The sequence below is a fragment of the Hippoglossus stenolepis genome, chromosome 20 (genome assembly GCF_022539355.2).
Source record: "Hippoglossus stenolepis isolate QCI-W04-F060 chromosome 20, HSTE1.2, whole genome shotgun sequence".
NCBI classification, from domain to species: Eukaryota; Metazoa; Chordata; class Actinopteri; order Pleuronectiformes; family Pleuronectidae; genus Hippoglossus; species Hippoglossus stenolepis.
In genome coordinates, this window is record NC_061502.1 from 4,640,796 (window position 1) to 4,655,511 (window position 14,716).

Genomic DNA, 14,716 nt, shown 5'->3' on the forward strand with positions numbered 1-14,716 from the left:
CCAGAGATTAGTTGTATTAATGTTTTACTCAGCGTTTGATTTGTTAATAATGGGGAGCAGAGGTTAGTTTTCTAACTTTCCCACTTCTCTGGTTAAAGCAAGATTAGAAAAAAACAACAAAGTCAGGAGGACCACACACACACACACACACACACACACACACACACACACACACACACACACACACACACACACAGCTCAATCATCTGTGCAAAAGGACTGTGTGTGTGAGTGACACCGGGGGTTTGGTTTGTGCATGAAGCAGGAATGTGAGCAACTCACCTTTTTTATCTGGCGCAGAGGCCCAGCTCACTGCCAGAGCATGCCTGGCCCACTCGTGCTTTAAAACCCTGAAGGAAGCCTCCACTTTGAGGCAAAGCAAGAGCAAACCATTGTCCTGGGTCAAGTTAAATTAATATTACAACAGGCAATAAGAAAATGAAAGAAAATTAGGTTTGGCATATTTGCTCATGTCTTTTTCCCCCAGTTTAATAGCTGAAACAGTTTAAACTACAATGTTAAACAGGCTGCAGTTTGGCCCATATTAGGATGGCAGTGTCAAAGACGGACAGGATGGCAGTTAAATCAGTCAAATGGTGGTATATTCTGACTGGTGGCTGCTCTCCCCACCAGCCACCATCTGGACAACCAATTCTGGGCTAAAAATGGAGCTATCCTGGCTGGTAAAGAACTAGAAGTGGCTGGATTTGTGTGGGGATAAAGTGATAGCTTTCCTCTCCGTCCAAAGTCTTATCCAGCCATGTTTGTTCATTACACATGTATTGTTTCCTTCTGAGCCCCCACATTTTTACCAGAGTTGCTGGCTCAAGGCCGATGCGCTGCAGAAAACCTGCCCATGCAGCTGTCCCTGAAACAATGCCCGTGTGCCCTGGCCTTTAAGGAGAGGTGTCCGGGGCTTGGGTGCCAAGTGGTGACTTCATGCTGACATTTTTCCTGTGTTGACACTTGAAACTCCCGGCCTGAGCTCGACCAGACACAACACACAAAGTGCAGATGTGTTGTCGCTGTCATGGTCGTGTAGGGGTTGTTGTTGCATTGTTTTATTCCTGTCCAGAGAGGTTTGCATGAGAATCCTTCACCTTCTACAATTTAATATCAATAAATTTAATATAGCAGAGTTTGTGCAATGAAGCTCAAGTTATGTGAACTAAGTTGGTTGATAATCTTTATCAGGCAGCTCTGATACAAAAGCCTGTGGTCATTTTGGTTGTGCTGCTTTCAGACATGCACTGAACTCTGGATAATCTCCTGAAATTATCCAGAGGCAACACTATTACAATGGTGAATTTTTAAAAACAGTTTTTTTTTGGTGCATTTGGGCTAAGTGGGGTGAATTGAAGATAGAGTGATTATGTGTTTTGGGAAAAGGTTTTTGTGTTTCATCAGCAGTCAGACACAAACACTGAGCCATAGACTGCTGGATGTGATGGTAGTCCAAACTGATGAGTAGATCTCCTTCTTTTGGGAGGGGATGAAATTGCTTGCTTTAGCATGATTTTAACATTGTGATAATGCATGTCCACATAATGGTAGACCACACCTCTTGTGGTGTAACCATCTACAAAAAATGGTATAATACAGGCCAAGTCTTATCTTGCCCTCTAAAGTTTTTCAGAGTGTCACCACTCCCATGTTTTCTTTTTCCTGGCAGAGCCGCCAGCCAGAGGGTCTAAGAGAAACGCACACCTGTTACAGATGCAACCCCTTCTGGAGTAGTTGGACAATTACAAGCTACATATTAGCCGAAGAAGTCGTATAAAAGCAGCAGCCATGGTTGGATTGCGTTGGACTTTTGCTCCATGTCACACAGCCTCTTCCTATACCATTATCTCCTGTTTGCACCGGACTCTCAAATAACAGCAAAAATAATATACAATAATCTAAAAAAAAAAAACATTCTGTCAACACGGTTTAAGGGGCCCCTGTTATGCTCATTTACAGCTCTGCTAATTGTTTTCTTATTCAACATCTGGAAACTTGCCGAGTGGCATCTCACCCAGTGCTTTTGAGCACTGGCGTATCCCTTTACCAGTTTGAAGGTTCTGAAAGAAAGCTTTAACAGTAAGTAACAGAAGATAATTGATTCAAAATGACAACTTCTCAAATCCATCCGTACTTGTTTGATCCCAAATCTGATCCTGAATATGAGAGTGGAGAACTCTAACATCTGCAGCAACAAAGATTATAGCAGGACATGTCTGTTTGGTCAACATTACTCCGGTTACCTGGTTATTTTGTGATATGATATTGGGTTGAGTCCTCAATTCAGCATCCCCATAAAATCTCTTGTAATACTCTTGCTATTAGCTGTAAGTGTAGAAAATGTGCTTAGATGCCAACTAAAGTGGAATACAATCGGCATACACTAAAGGTATATAATGCTATGCAAGTAGATGGGTATGGGCTGCATTAGGAGTGTCCATACATAGAAATATGACCAACGGGCTTTAGCTCGACACTCAAGTAGAGAAAAATATTGGAACGTAGTATTTGGAGCAGTGGGACACATGATCTTATGTCTTACAGGGATCCTTTACATACATGTAGCTCATTATTTTAAACTTTGGCCATGTTTGATATGGACATTGTTACATTATATATAATCACAGAAAATTGGAAAAAGTATAATAACTCCTCATTAATCCTACTTGGAGAAAAATGGCTCGAGATGGGTCTAAGGAAACCAAAGGACCTCTCTACAGCTGCAGTGTACTTTGAGTGAAATGATACATCATCGTATCTTAGTCACACGGTCTGTGTACCTTTTTTAATCCAGTAGCCCGGACGTAACATAGCTGCAGCGGTCTTTCTTTTTCTTTCTGAGAATGTTTATGAGCCAGAGAGAGAGACAAACATTTGTAGTGGGTTTTGCTTCTCCTCTTGTTTGGTGACCTCATTTAAGCTGAAATGGAGACCCTTACATGACCTGCAGCCACAGGCGAAATGAACATGGGAAAGTACACTGTATTCCGACTCCTCACATATACCGCACAAGTTCTGTGTCTACCAATTCCACCAGCTCAGACCTGCGCTTGTATCCAGTTTCTAACAAGCTGGCTTGTGACATTTACTGTAAGCCAGCCAACATATGTCAACATCTTACTTGTTTCTCATTTAATCAGTGTTTTCAATGAAATTTCTGTTTCCTCCGTTTTCTGTGGAGATAACACTTATTTTGTCCTGTTTTCATACATTTTCCCCTACATTTCCTGCTTTGTTTTTTGTCCTAATCTCCCTCCCTGTTTTGGGAAATGGATTGCAGGGCAGCTGAATGAAAACGCTCAGCCATGCCAGCCCACATTTGGCAAACATGGGGGAGGCAGCCTGACCTCGTCTCAATCCAGATTCAGTGTTAGCCCGCAGTGGCCAGCTGTTCAGCTGCAGCTGATGTGTGCTCCACCCTGCAAGGCTTTCATTGGCAGCATGCCTCACACACTACTCACAGTGGAGAGACACACTCTTATTATTGTGGTTTTGCCTAACTAGGCTACCTCACAGTGCACAGACTGCAGTCCCTCCCTGTTCTTCCCGTTGAACAGACCAGAAAAGCTGCCATTATGCTTGTAAGAATTTGAGTTGTAATGCTTCCAGAGTTTTTGTGTTACATGGATTTAAATTCTGCTCGGAGGCCAATACCCAACCCACAAAAAAAACAACCGCCATCTATTCAAACCTCTTGCCTTGTACTCTGTCCACTTTCCTACTGCAGTGATAAACGTGTTTGAACCAGTTTAAGCTAACGGACTGTTAGATGCTTTGACCATTGTGTTGTAGCAATAAGTAACATCAGTGATGCTGCACAGTGGGCCCTATTTATGAGAGACAGATGAGGCAGGAAATGCACTATTGCATTAATTTTAGGCAGCTTGGGGTGGATGATAAAGACAGAGTGGAGAGGTGATTGTGAATCAGTGTATTAATGATGTTATGGCCATGATTGGTGCTATTAGATTATAATAAATCCATGAAGAAGATTTTAAAGTTATTGAAATAGTTGGTAATCATGGGACTGTTATGTTTAGATAAATGCAACAGTGATCACTGGTTGTCTGTATCAGTAACCTGTATCATCAATATCTTTTAGTGTATTAATATTGGATGTTAAAAACCGGTATGGCCAGGAGTCTCTCCGGACATCCTTGTTACCCCTCTGGTTGTTCTGCCATTTCCTGGCTGGCTGTCCGGTGGTTGTGGCAGGCACAGAGAGCAGGAAGGAACTACAAGGACTCAGTGAGCTAGCCCGGACCCAACGGGTACATGATGTCATACGAGGAAGTGGGGCAGCTGTATCGCATTGTGTCATTGTGTACTCTGTGGCTCACTCGTTCCCAACATTTTGCTGTTGTTGGGAAGGCGCAAGGTCGCCAGCATGTTTATTTCCCTTCATTTCCCTCATCACACCAGCAAACATACAGCACAACTCACATCACACACAAAAAGCTTTTTCTATTGTCGTGAGTAGACTCACAAACAAGACAAAGCAGAGGGGCCCATGCAGACCCTCTCCTTGTGCCTTCTGTTTCACACTAATTTATTATCCCAAATGGAGCAGTCCAGCTGAGACTTACTTTTTATTATGCTTTTTTGGCCCTCCACATTTCATTTACTTTCAGCCTAAATTAACCCTGCAGTGCACCAAACAAATCTGCCCGATGATGGAAATGAAGATAGATCACGCATTTACATGTCAATTACCGAAGTCATTACTCCATCTTGAAAGGATCAGTTGGATTATTGCATGCAGTTATAGGAAATATGTTTGGAATATAATACAGTTTCTAATGATTTTATAAAACACACTGTATGAATGGTATACTTCATCTTTAAAGAGGCAGTTTAGTGATGTACCTCCATAAGGTTGTGGCCAGAGTGAGAGGTAGTTTGCAGTCCAGTATATCTTTTATTTTATTGCTCACATCTTGTATTATAATTATAACTCCCATAATGCAAATAAAACCAATGTTGTCTCTCAGGAGACCCCCTCATACTGCAACTTTTTAAAATCAGCCTCCAAAACCCAGTTTAGGGAACCCTAATAACATCATCAGAGTTATCTTCTCAGACTTTAGTAAACACCCGACATAGCCACAAAAGAAATTGTAGAACACTTACCACAGGCTGAGCAGTACGATGAATACACTGACCTTGGTAGAGTGCCCCTTTTAAAATATCTAACTGCTGTTCAATACCAACTCTGTTGTTCTGATGAAATTAGTTGCCTCCATTGGGTTTTCCCTAATTGAAAAGAAACCAGTGATTTCTTTCCCCCAAAGCATTGAAGTTCTTGTGAGATGAATAGTGATGTATGCTTAATTGATAGCAGGACCAGTCCTTCGAGTACAATCAGTGTGTTTTTAGTAGTTACAGTCCATGCTGAGGATATACCTGGACCTTTGCCAGCAAAACATGTGAATTTGTGCATTGCATTGGCAGCACCAGAATATTCACAGGTGGCCTTTTAAAACCACTGAGTCAATGTGTCTGGAAGCTTTTGTAGGCAAAGAGATGCCTGCTGCTAATTGTGCTGTGTCATCAGAAAGTGGCAGGGGAAGGTTTGGCTTCCTTTCTCCGTCTCCCAGAGGACACACTGCTGCGCAGGTCATTAGCCAGCCCCTCAGTACCCTCGGGATCTGACTGCAAATGGCCTCTCCTCCCCCCTCATCCCTTTTCTCTCTTTTCTTTACCTTCCCTTCTTGCCTTTCTACCATCCCTCTCCTGTCTTCTTTCTTTTTTCTTCCTCATTTCCCCCTGCAGTGTCTCTTACTGGGGTTTGGCTGACTTCTGCTTAGCTGTCTGTCAGTCACTTCAGTCTGATCAAATGGAAATGAAGCTGCTCAGTTGGCTATTCTTAGCTCATTATAATTTCTCCCTTCCCACTGCAGCTTTTCAAAATAAGTCAACCTCTGTTGGTTGGAACTATTTTAGCACGAAGCACATGCTATGTTCTTGCATAAGCACAAGTTATGTCATTATTTCTGGCTTGTCAGAAGTCCGCTTGACTTACATGGATACAGACGGAAGTGTATAAAATCTAATATCAACAACCAATGCTCTTACTGAAGTAATAACTGAAGATATTAGGCTCCTGGCATTAGCAGCCAAGATGACTTTGATTTCTGGGAAATTACAAGAGGATTTAGTTCTGCTACAAATTTGTAAGTATGTTTTTCTATAAATACTGAAGGAAAAATGTTGGTCTGCTCGCCTTGTAATACTCTTCAGCTCAGAGGAGCAATTGGCAAGCCCTTCTTTCCGTCTGTCTCGAACACACAAACACACAAACGGCTAATACAGAGCAACATTGTTTCTCACAAGGTTTTTTTTCACGTTGTCAAAGGGTTTTCTTCCCCTCCTCCCCCACCCGTTCAGCTGAAACAGTCCCACAGCCAGCTGGCCAAGGCGCTTCCTTGCATAGTTTTGTCTCTTCCCATACTCACTGGACTGGGGAGTTTGTGTTGGTAAATCCAAACTCGTCCTACTGAGCAAAAATGTCAGCACTAGCCAATACAAAACACCACCAGCAGAAAATGCATAGCACAGACATTCCTCCTATTCTTCATTCATAAAACTGTTTAGAATCCATTACCACAGCAGATACAAGGAATATTCCTGAAGGTTTATCTTGTTGCGCTTTGTGTCTGTTGTAGTAAAAAGCCTCTAAATGATGAAACGTTTTACTGCTTAAAGCTGGGGTTGGTAATCCTGGAAAAGCTAGCGAGAGCAGGCTACACTGAAAAAAAAATGCTATCGATACATCCCAACTTCTCCCATCGGCCCTCTCGTCACAGCTACACTATATGAACGCGCACTGCCTGACAACTGCTAGAGGTCAAGTTTTCCGTAACTCGCTAGCTAACTTCCTTTGTGTCTCTCTGGCCTCTGAAGACTCCGTCCATGCACAGTGAGAGCATAGCCACAGTGGGCACAGGCGGGCAGGTCAGTTAGTGGCAGACAGTTACGCCAGCAAATAATTTAATTGGTTGCAAATTTAGATCCGACTAAGACTTTATTTATTGATGATTATCGGGGCATGTTTCAGAAACAAATGACCAACCCCACCTTTAATATCAATATCATACTAAAACTACTTATCCTATTTTAGTTGTACTGCATGTTCCATGTACACCACATATTCACTGATAGTGGATTTCATGTTGTGTGTATTGTGATGCACTTGATTGGGAAAAGAGCTTTATAAAATGCAGATCTTAAAAGTTTAACCACAGTTAAATCTGGGGATTAGCAAAATATCTTTTGGGCAGTAGCCATTGACACAATTTGGCTTCCATACAGTTTCTACTAGATGCTACTCAAACTGTGTATACACAGCTTTACATGATTTATGTAGCATTTATAAATGAACAGATTTTCTTTGCTATACTAATCCGTCTAGGAGGACAGCTAAAGACGGATTGATAAAAATGGAGGCCAATAACACAATGGGCAGAATTTGCATTGTGTCTCATGTAAATCCATCAGCAAGGGAGTGTGCCTTCTGTCCGACCCTCCACTGTCTTCGACCCCAGGATAAAACCTATTAGCTTCTCTTAAACCCAGAGCCCCCAGGACCCCCGTCAGGGCCCAAGTTCATAAATAACATGGAAGAAAACTGCAGCATGTTATCCTCTCGCTTTCTCCTCTTCCAGTTTCAATTCTCCCTCCCTTCACGCTTTTTCTATCACAGGATGTTTCTCAAGGAGACACAGAGAAACAGCCGTAAAGTTTGCCATGGAACCGCGGCTGTGGTAGTATGGGGATATAAGGAATGCTTTTCACCTCTTTCTTGTGTCTACTGGAGACTTGTGCTCCCTGGATATGTTAGCAGGGGAATTCTGTTTATTTTCTTTATTTCCTAATTGAAAAGGTCTTCGTACTTGTTCACTTTTCACATTTTCTCTGTCGGTCCCATTGTTTTGTGGTGCCTAAATGTTACTTCTGATTAACTTTAGCATGGCAACAGTTAGCATTAATTTTAGATGTTTTTTCAAACCAGTTAGTCAGCCATGTTTGGTGCTTCTGTCATGTTTTATTAATAAGGATGTTGTCCTGCTCTCACTGCAACGGCTTTGCCGCTGCGTTTATGCCTAGACTCTCTTTCACTGTAGATATATAGTTTTAAACCTTGTCATAATGCAGCAGCACATTTATTACAACATTTTCAGTAGCTTTTTAAATGTGGAAAAATATAAAATCTGGCATAATTTAAGTCATGCACTTGTTTAGTGCTAAAAAAAAAATCCAAATATCATTAATTTTGCAGCAGAATATTTGAACCATAGTTCATGGTTTAGGTGCAGGAGTGTTAGGCAGAACTCCAAGCCTCTGGTTGTGACTGCTTCTTGCCCCATTGCATGTGCTTTAGACAGCACATCCCCTGGCTGCTTGGAGCACAAGGCTCAGCTGTGTGTGTGTGTGTGTGTATGTATATGTGAATAAAAAGCGCTGACTCAGGCCCCAGCCCCTCATGGCCGGGCTGCCTGTGGAATTTGGAGCCGAGGTGCAACGTTCGGGCGAGTAGCAGCTGTTTAGATGAGGCCAGGTCTGTCTCTTTGTCCACCAGTGCCACCCGCCCCATTCATTCTCCCTGTCTGCCTGTCAGCCTCTGCTATCTCTTTTGCTCTCATTGTTCGATCTGTGTCGCTCTGACAATATAGTGTTTCCCCCCCTTCACTCAGTCTTCACTTCTTTCATACATTGTAATGTCGCACACCTCTTTTTGATTATTTGGCCCTCTGTCTCAGTATCATCTCTCTCATTTTCCTCTCCTCTCCTCTTTCCCTCTTTTACTTCCACTGTTTCCTCTCTCTGCTCCTGTCCTCTCCCTCCCCTTCCTGTCTCTCCTCTGCCCCCTCCCTTGCTGTAGCCTACTGCTGGACCCCAGCTTTGCCTAGTGACAGAGAATGCAGGGTTGGTGTGTCTGTGTAGGGCATGTACCGGTAGTATTATGTATTGTGTACATACTTGTCTTGTTTTGGGTATGTTTGCATGTGATAGCGTGTGCAAAAGGGGACACACGTGCAGAGTCGATCAGGCAGCACACTGGGTTCAACCAGCAACATCCTGACAGCACAGAGCTGAGCAGCATCCCTAATACAGCTCTGCTCCTGCTTCACCACTCACACATACAGACTTTGATCTTCTATCCCATGCTGTCATACAAGGGAACTTCGTGCCAAGTCAAGTTGGTATTTGCTCCACTCCAGTGGCTAAATTGGCGTGCTAGCATGACTATCAGAACTGTGCTGCAGCAGCCTACAAGTTACACAAGCAGCAGCTTTGAATCCCACATACACCTTTTTATAAGTATCTGGCTGCAGTGCATCCCAAACTGTTTTTTAAATCCTTTGAGAAATCGAGTTTCAGTTTCTGTCTTGAAGTCATTGAATTCATTCGGTGGGAAAGTGAAAAAATACTGTCTGATTTAATCGGATCTGCTCCAAAATGTAATGGGTTCTTCCTTGTGCCGTGTCCCTCCCTTCCACAAAGTTCCATTGAAATCTGTCGAGTAGTCTTTGGGTTATACGGCTAACAAAAAGAATCTGACAAAAACATAACCTCTTGGTGGATGTAAAAATGGGCACATTATCACTTCTTAAATACTGTCCTATTGTTTCCTAGCATATTTGTTTGTCTGTAATAATCAGCCATTATTAAATTTCTCCTTATTTCCTTGTGCAAAACTGGTCCAAAGAACATATTGTAATTGAGTTTAAAGCAAATTTCAACTTAATTAAAACAGCATGGACACTCAGTCAAACTTTCCTGGACACGTATGCTTTCAAACTTGCATTTTGTGGTATATCTGCTCAGTCCTCTTAATTAGATAATGAGAGAGGACATGTGAGAAATTAGGCAAAGAGCGTGAGAGAGATAAAGATTGGGATGAATTGAAATTGTTGAAATGGATTAGATGGGCTTGGATGTGCTGAAGAAGAACTAAGTTAAAGTCATTTTGTCTAGCTGATGTCCTCTTTGTTCCTCTGCCTTAGTGCTGCGTACATTTGCTGATCGTGATGGAGCACTGACCTTGGCTCTCGGTGTGGTTGCACATTTGACGGTGACCTGATCTATTCTTAGGCCTAGCTATACACTGTACCTACAGTACACTGCAGTGTGCGTGCTTGCCTCTTGTACTCGCTATTCCCACCTCCCAGTGTTCACAGTGTAGACGCATGACCCGAATAATGTCAGATTGTCAACAGTTTGTCAGCACCATTCATCCATCTTCCACGTGAATGGCTGTCATTCACGCCAGTCGGTCTCACATGCAACTGATCTGATTGTCCCTCATTCCTTCCGCTTGAGTCTGAATCACGGTGTTGTCTGGGTAGAATCTCTGTGATAAAAGGAAGGCACTGTGCAGCACCTGGCAATCTGTTTACACATTCACATGCAGGCATGTTTCCTCCTCAGCACTGCTGCATTCAGACAGAGATTTTGTGGTTTTGTGGTATCGGTTTTGAGAGGGGTTCTGTGGGTTGTGGGGAAGTGTGTGAGAGCAAGTTGGTGACTGATTATGTGCACAAGTGAGAGACTTGAGTACTGGAGACCTGTTTGTGTGTGACTATAAATGGATGTTTTGTAAGTTCCCCTTTATATTTCGGTGAGTTTTATATGTGGTTTTACTAGCCTGTATCCTCTGCCGTCGCTGTCCTCTCTCTCCCTCCCGAGACGTCTCTGCTGAGGAAATCCTGTGGTAGCTCTAATTGTCATCTCAATTGTCTTCCACTGTTCACCTCATATATATATATATATATATATGATCTCACACTGTTTCCTCTCTGTGCTGAAGGTCACGTTACAGACACAACAATTTGACATGGTGCTGATGAGTAAATTTCATCTCCCCGAAATCCAATTGCTCCCCCCTTTAGGCATTTAAAACAAGACTAATAAGTGCCATAGATGCCTAATTTATTTTTCATCCTTCCTGTTTGTTGATTGCACATATTTTATGGTCATCAATATAGGGGCATTTGTTGTGAGGCAGTTTAGCACGACCTAATTCTATTTAGTTCTAAAAGGAAATGTTACACATTACACATATTGGTATCTACTGTCACTATCTTTATTTACCCTCTGTTAATTATTGCCACACATACATGTGCACACACACTCATCCTCCCCTTTTCTTTCCTAATAACCCCAATGTGGTCATGAACAAAGAGGAAAATGAACTCATTCTTCATTATCGGTAATGCCTATGATTAAATACAATTAGCTCTTAATGCAGTTTTCTGTTCAAAGCACCTAATTCACCAATATTACGTAATAATTGCTTTACATATGCTCTAGATGCTTGAGCCCTTCTAGCCAGATGCTTTGCCTTAATTGCTTTCTTGGGCTCCCATCTGTTTTCAAATTGCCTTATTTGTGCAAATCTGTTTCCTCCAGACTTAGGCCTCATCAGATAAGGAAATGCCGTAAATGAGGCATTTCCATTTATTATTAGAACAATATTCCCAAGGTCGTCAAATGTCTTAGCTAGGGCAGTTATTAGCCTGAGTGGGTAACATCAACTACAGAATAAGAGGTGCAGTTAACAGTGAATTGAGTGTCTTCCCGCTTGATGTTGTTTCAAGTCAGAATTTTGCAGTGTACAGCATTTAAGTGTGAACTTTATGGTTACTGATGTTATAGAAATGTTATGTTGGAACTTTCTGTATGTTTACTTAAGCAGCATTCAATATATAATGTCTATTAATAATCTACTAATAAGGCAACACTATTGACAGTGGAACTCACCATTTGCTACCATCTGCCCTGCTTACTGTTACTATGCCTCTGCCTAGCATAGTACATGTATGCACTTATTGTCGGTAGCATATTTTATTGCTAGCTAGTTTGCTGATACTAGCTAGCTCTATGAGTTTGGTTATAGCCTCCAAGTAAGGCGGACATGTACTGAAGTGAGGACTTTGTAAAACGCTCTTATATATGCATATCGATGGCTAGCACACATGATATGCAAGAAGACTGAGGCTAAAGCTGTAAGCCCTAGGCAAAAGGTCAGCAACTCTCATATGAGCCATGTATCTCTCACCACAGCCCCATGCATACTGCTTTAACAATTCAAAGTGTGATAGGTTTGCAATGCTTGGCTTTAGTTGCTCAGCAAATGACTGGACAATAGCTGTTTCGGAAGTGGGTTTATCGACCGTTCAGTTTGCCGTAAATGCAGATCCTCATCAGTCATTCAATCCTTGATGGCAGGGCGGAAATGACAGAGAAGAGGTGGTGAGCGAGGCGGTAAATTTCTAACATTGGCGACAAAAAGGGTGAATACAAGGTTTCCATGACAGACTGCCAATGATAAATTATTTGCGCTGCTGCTTCGGAATCAGAGCAGAAGCAGCAGCTCCCTCCACACTCCTGCTAACCTGTGGGTGCACCTAAATTATGTGCTGGTGCACCTGAATTTAAAAGTTAGGTGCACCAGTGCAACCAATGTAAAAAGTTAGTCTGGAGCCGTGGATGGAGAAACACATTGTTTATAATTCCTGATGGTTTGTGGATTTTTGTGTGACTCTGAAGTATCTATGTTGGTTTCATTGACACTATAGTATTGATTTTTGTTTGAGAGACAAACCAGCATTAGACTTAAGGTTAATCTGAGTCATGTGCTCACTTTTTGTCAACAGGATCTTCAGGGTCAGTGGCTCTTTTTCTTCACCAGAAATTTACTCCTTGTGTCTTTACCATGAGAACAGTTAGCTTTGAATGGCCCACTTGGAATTAACTCTATAAGGGTGTGTGTCTATATAATGTTTTTTCAGTTGTTGAAAAAGGAGAGATTGCATGTGTATGCAGTTTCATTGATTTAAAGGAATGTACCCAATGTTTTTTTCCCGTTCAAAGTGCTCACTCAGCCTTCTTGGTGCAGTGTGCAATGTCTGACCTTTTCACAAAGGTGCTGGTGTCGTCAATGTAGCTCCTCTTCAGTCAACGATACAAGATGAAATGATACTTGTCATTGAGGTAACAAAAATGCAGGAGACAATTGTTATGGCTGTGTCTGTTTATCCAGGCCTGGATATGTTATCAACATATTCCTGCCATAGAAACACTGTGTACACACACCCTGATACTTCTTTACACTTTTTTTTTTTTTTTCAATGCTCTGATCTGTCGAGCAATAAATTAGTTGTGAGAAGTTGTGGAGGTGGGATTACCCACATGAGGAAATTACAGGTGTTAACTCCACGCGTGTGTGTGGAGACAATACCGTAGCCACCGGTGCTGAGTGCTACTCTATAACAAGTTCAACACATTACTGTGGAAACAGACGAAGTGCAGTCTGCGGTTTATCGGCCTGCTGAGAGATTCGGTGTCTACGTTTACCTAGATGTCTCATGTCCTCGTCAAAACAAGGGCCTGTCTCCCTGTAGCCTCCCACGGCGACTCAATCTGCTTATCAGTGAGGTCATTAGTCTCGTAACAGTTATCTAGGTGTCTGCTTGTAACTACGTGGCCGCTGTTTGTTCTCGCAGCTTAGACCAATGGGCCTGAGCTCTCAGATAAGTCCTAAATGGATAAGGTTGAAGTTTTCCCTGCCCAGTTTACTCTTGAAAAGATTCTTTCATTGGACAGCCAGTTAATTGAATGAATACATATCTATGGATCTTATGAATGGATGCCAAAGCTCAGATTTGTTCTGAAGGTTGGTTTGGTGCTTTATATGTCCATTTTCTACTAGTGTTTGTGTAGGTAAGATAATTTTTCAAAAAGGAGACAGAATTTGTTTTATGTTAGTGATAGAAACCTGGATTGTTTTATATCAAAATGGTGAAGACCCATTCTCTTTTTGTAGTGGTCGCGTCCACCTCCCTCCTGCTCTGAGCAGGCAGCGTGTCCTAACACGCCCAGCTGTTGCCAGATGAATATTTTCAGGATGCTTTTAGTTACAAGTCCCAGCACTGACACCTTTCTTCCGGAGTTTATAATTAGTAACCAAGCTAGTCCTTTATGTAGTGGCGGGGCCTCGTTGTGGCCTAGAAAGTGTCTGTTGTACGTGGCTTCAGCCGATGGGGAAGTTTATATATAGCGTGGATTTTCAGTCCCCTCCATTTATTTTTGGGAGCCGAAGGTGGTATTTTAGTAGTTTTTAGTTTTTTCCCCCCAGATATTAGTGTCAGTGAGATTCACAGCCTGTTCACAGTTCTTTTGTAACAGGAGAGGAAAACAACCTGCATTGGAAAAGTGGACTTTGTTGCACTGTTGTGGTATCAGATCAGAGTTACATGTTTATCCTTTTTAGGTTACATAACTTGTCAATGATTTCCTTAGATGGTCAGTTTTCCTACCTTTTATACTACCATTTTATGTTTTAGGTTGTTTCCTCATGCATATGTGTAGGGACACAACCAGGAAGAGCTTATTTTATGTAATAACCCCTTTTAACCCAATTGTCTGTAGTTTGGGCTGTCAGTTATTCAAATATGTGGCCACAGAGATCATAATCCGATTATTTGCATCAATACCACACACGATGTTAAACTAGAATTACTAGACTATAACTTAGACTTTTATTATGGTAGTAGTTTTTTCTTTTATTTGAAATCATATAAGTTTTTTATTTCAAATACTGGATCAAAGATGCCCCAGAAAACTGTGTTGTGCAACATAAATGGTTATTAACATGCAAACAAACACACTGGGTAACTGTTTCACCGGCCTCTTAAGATTATATCGTTTA

At 41.9% G+C, this 14,716-nt stretch overlaps 1 protein-coding gene across 10 annotated transcripts in view; it reads left to right on the top strand.

The window, feature by feature from the left end:
• cdc42bpab (CDC42 binding protein kinase alpha (DMPK-like) b) overlaps positions 1 to 14,716 on the top strand; it is a 77,104-nt gene that overhangs the window by 2,136 nt on the left and 60,252 nt on the right. The window lies entirely within an intron of this gene.